We start from the raw sequence: 4353 nt of genomic DNA on the forward strand, positions 1-4353 counted from the left end.
CTTTGACTTTAACAGTTTATGACAAGCAGACCTGAACTGGAAGAGATCCTTTACGACCCAGAGATTGAACGGACTCTCCGTGTCCGTTTGAGAGTTGCTAAGCAAGTCAGACAAGAAGCACAAGAAATGGCTGAACAAAGAACTATGATGGATTATGCCAAGCCTACCCTCACCGGGACTGTCTCCAGCATTATCAGGCCAACTATTGCTGCCAATAACTTCGAAATTAAACCGGCCATAATCCAAATGATACAAAATACGGTTCAGTTTTGTGGTATGGCCCATGAGGATCCGAATGCCCATATTGCTAACTTCTTGGAAATCTGTGACACCTTCAAACACAATGGGGTAAGTGATGATGCCATTCGGCTGAGGTTATTCCCATTTTCTTTGAAGGATAAAGCCAAAGCTTGGTTGAACTCATTACCGGCAGGATCTATAGCCACATGGGACGAAATGGCCAGCCGTTTTCTCTCTAAATATTTTCCCCCTTCTAAAACTGCTAAAATGAGGAATGACATCACTACTTTTTTTCAGCAAGAGGGGGAATCTTTATATGAGTCATGGGAACGATACAAGGAGCTGTTAAGGAGAGTTCCTCACCATGGCCTCCCCATTTGGCTGCAAGTGCAGACTTTCTATAATGGTCTTACTGACTCAAATAAGACCATATTAGATGCTGCAGCCGGAGGATCCATAAATAATAAAACTCCTGAGGTTGCCCATGCACTTATTGAGGAAATGGCAGCCAACAATTATCAATGGCATTCGGAAAGGACTCAAACTAGGAAGCAGCAAGGCTTGCATAATGTTGACACTTATACAGCACTAGCTGCACAAATAGGAGCACTCAGTAAAAAAATAGATGAAATGCAGATAGCTGCCATGCATGTGCAGCCTCTTAATTGTGAATTGTGTGGGGGAGGCCACATCAGTACAGACTGCCAAGTTGGCAATCAGTTCAGACCATCTACTGAACAAGTTGACTATGTCAGCAATTCGTCAAGACAGCAGGGTTACCAGAGTCACCATACTTTTCATCCAGGATGGAGGGGACATTCAAACCAGTCCTGGCCAAATCAGCATATTTCCAAGCCGTTCCACCAGACTTATCATCAGCCTGAACCGAAATCCAATTTGGAGGAACTGATGACAAAATTTATAGCAGGTGCAGAAACTAGGTTCCAGAACCAGGAAGCCTCAATCAAAAACCTGGAAAACCAAGTGGGGCAATTGGCACAATTAATCTCTTCCAGACTGCCGGGAACTCTTCCAAGCAACACTGAAGTGAATCCACGAGAGCAGGTGCAAGCTATTACCTTAAGAAGTGGAAAAGAGTTGCCTGAGGTAGAAAAGAAGAATTGGGCTGAACCCAAGGCAGAAACAAGCCTTGGAACCAGACAACAGAAGACGGAACAACCAGAAGCACAACAAGGGATGCACCAACAACCACAAGTTCCATTCCCTAACAGGCTGAAGCAACAAAAATTGGAGAAGGAATTTGGTAAGTTTCTTGAAATATTTAAAAGTTTACATATTAATATTCCTTTTGCTGATGCTTTAGCCCAGATGCCACACTATGCAAGGTTTTTGAAGGAATTATTGGCAAACAAAAGGAAACTGGGAGATGTGGCTACAGTTGCATTAAATGAGGAATGTTCTGCTATCCTTCTGAACAAGCTGCCTCAGAAACTCAAAGATCCAGGGAGTTTCACTATTCCTTGTACCATTGGCAGTTTAAAAATTGAAAAAGCTTTATGTGACCTGGGAGCTAGCATCAATTTAATGCCATATTCTATCTTCAAGAAATTGGGGTTGAATGAACCCCAACCCACTAGAGTGGCATTACAATTGGCTGATAGATCCATTAGACATCCTAGGGGGATCATAGAAGATGTGTTAGTTAAAGTTGACAAATTCATTTTTCCAGTTGATTTCATTGTGTTAGACATGCAAGAAGATGTGGAGGTCCCGCTTATCCTAGGGAGACCTTTCCTGGCTACCGGGAAAGCAATGATTGATGTCCAACAAGGACAACTCAGCCTTAGGATACAAGATGAGGAGATAATTTTTAAAATGTCTGATGCTATGAAACATGCACCCTCTAGTGATGATTCTTGTTTTATGATTGATGCCATTGAATTGACAATTGATGAATGCTTCCAGGTAAGTAGAATAACTGATCCTCTTGAACTCTGCCTCCAGCAGGGAGAACTTGAAGAAACAGAAAATAAAAAAATAAACCTCATGATAGCATACCTGAATGATAAGCCTCAATTCAAGGGAAAGGGGTTTCTTAAATTAGAGAACTTAGGCAAATTGCCCGGACCATCAGGTAAGCCATCACCCCAAGAACCCCCCACCCTTGAACTGAAGCAATTACCATCCCATTTAGAGTATGCTTTCCTTGAGGAACCATCAGATCTCCCCGTGATAATTTCCGCAGCACTGAATCCCTTACAAAGAGAAAAATTATTAAGAGTGCTGCGGGAACACAAAAATGCTATAGCTTGGAAGGTAGAAGATATCAAAGGCATTAATCCATCAATCTGCACTCACAGAATTTTGATGGAAGAGGACAGCAAGCCTTCCGTTCAGCCCCAAAGGCGCCTGAATCCCAACATGAAAGAAGTGGTAAAGGCTGAAATAATTAAGTTGTTAGATGCTGGGATCATTTATCCTATTTCTGATAGTTCTTGGGTAAGCCCTGTGCAAGTTGTGCCCAAAAAAGGGGGTACGACTGTTGTTCCAAATGAGAAAAATGAACTCATCCCTACTAGAACCATTACCGGATGGCGTGTGTGTATTGACTATAGAAAATTAAATGAAGCCACCCGGAAGGACCATTTCCCTCTCCCATTTATGGATCAAATGTTGGAGAGGCTAGCCGGGCATGAGTATTATTGTTTCTTGGATGGATATTCAGGGTATAACCAGATACCAATTGCACCAGAAGATCAAGAAAAGACCACTTTTACTTGCCCATATGGAACCTTTGCATACCGAAGGATGCCCTTTGGGTTATGCAATGCCCCAGCAACCTTTCAGCGATGTATGATGTCTATATTTTCTGATATGGTTGAAAAATTTATTGAGATCTTCATGGATGATTTTTCAGTTTTTGGCTCTTCATTTGATGCATGTTTGAATAATCTGGAACAGGTGCTTACTAGATGTAAAGAAACACATCTTGTGTTGAATTGGGAGAAATGTCATTTTATGGTGCAAGAAGGCATAGTGCTTGGACACAAGATCTCTCAAAGAGGTATAGAAGTCGACAAGGCCAAGGTGGAGGCAATTGAAAAATTACCAACCCCAACATCTATTCGTTCTTTGAGAAGTTTCTTAGGACATGTCGGATTCTATAGAAGGTTTATTAAAGATTTCTCAAAAATTTCCAAGCCATTATCTACCTTGCTTCAGAAAGAAGTGCCTTTTGAATTTTCAACTGAATGTCTTCATGCTTTCAACATCTTGAAAGACAAATTGATCCATGCACCTATCATGATAGCACCAGATTGGACCCTCCCATTTGAATTGATGTGTGATGCGAGTGATTTTGCTATAGGAGCTGTTTTAGGACAAAGAATGAACAAACATTTTCAGCCAATTTACTATGCTAGCAGAACCTTGACTGGACCCCAACTCAATTACACCACCACAGAAAAGGAGCTGTTAGCAGTAATATTTGCACTTGATAAGTTTCGTTCATATCTGATATTATCCAAGGTTGTTGTCCACACAGATCACTCGGCATTAAGGCACTTGCTTACCAAGCAAAACTCAAAACCAAGACTGATCAGGTGGATCCTTTTATTGCAAGAGTTTGACATTGAGATTAGAGACCTGAAGGGTGCTGCAAACCTGGCTGCTGACCATCTCTCCCGGTTGGACACGGTAAGCTCAAAAGAGGAGATAACCAGCAACATTCGAGAAGAATTTCCGGATGAGCAGTTGTACTCAATACAGAAATACTCATATCCTTGGTATGCTGATTTTGCTAATTATCTAGCTGCACAAGTCCTTCCTCCTAACCTTTCATATCAACAGAAAAAGAAATTCTTTTCTGATGTAAAATACTATCTGTGGGAGGAACCCTTTTTGTATAAATTGTGTGCAGATCAGATCATAAGGAGATGTGTCCCCGAGGAGGAGATGGAGTCGGTACTCCAATTTTGCCATGATAAAGAAGCAGGAGGTCATTTTGGAGCTAGTCGCACGGCAGCCAAGGTTTTGCAATCAGGTTTTTATTGGCCCACACTCTTCAAAGATGCCCATCGGTATGTGTCCACATGTGACAAATGCCAAAGATCGGGAAACATTTCCCGACGGAATGAAATGCCCCTTTCCAAT

General features: G+C 41.7%; 1 non-coding gene across 1 annotated transcript; it reads right to left on the minus strand.

The window, feature by feature from the left end:
• Positions 1-504: 504 nt before the first annotated feature.
• On the minus strand, positions 505-611 carry LOC148849658 (small nucleolar RNA R71). Its single transcript, XR_016101511.1, has one exon. It is a non-coding gene; the product is annotated as a small nucleolar RNA R71 (small nucleolar RNA).
• Positions 612-4353: the final 3742 nt, after the last annotated feature.

The sequence above is a fragment of the Nelumbo lutea genome, chromosome 6 (genome assembly GCF_056320005.1).
Source record: "Nelumbo lutea isolate HS-2025 chromosome 6, American lotus-T2T, whole genome shotgun sequence".
NCBI classification, from domain to species: Eukaryota; Viridiplantae; Streptophyta; class Magnoliopsida; order Proteales; family Nelumbonaceae; genus Nelumbo; species Nelumbo lutea.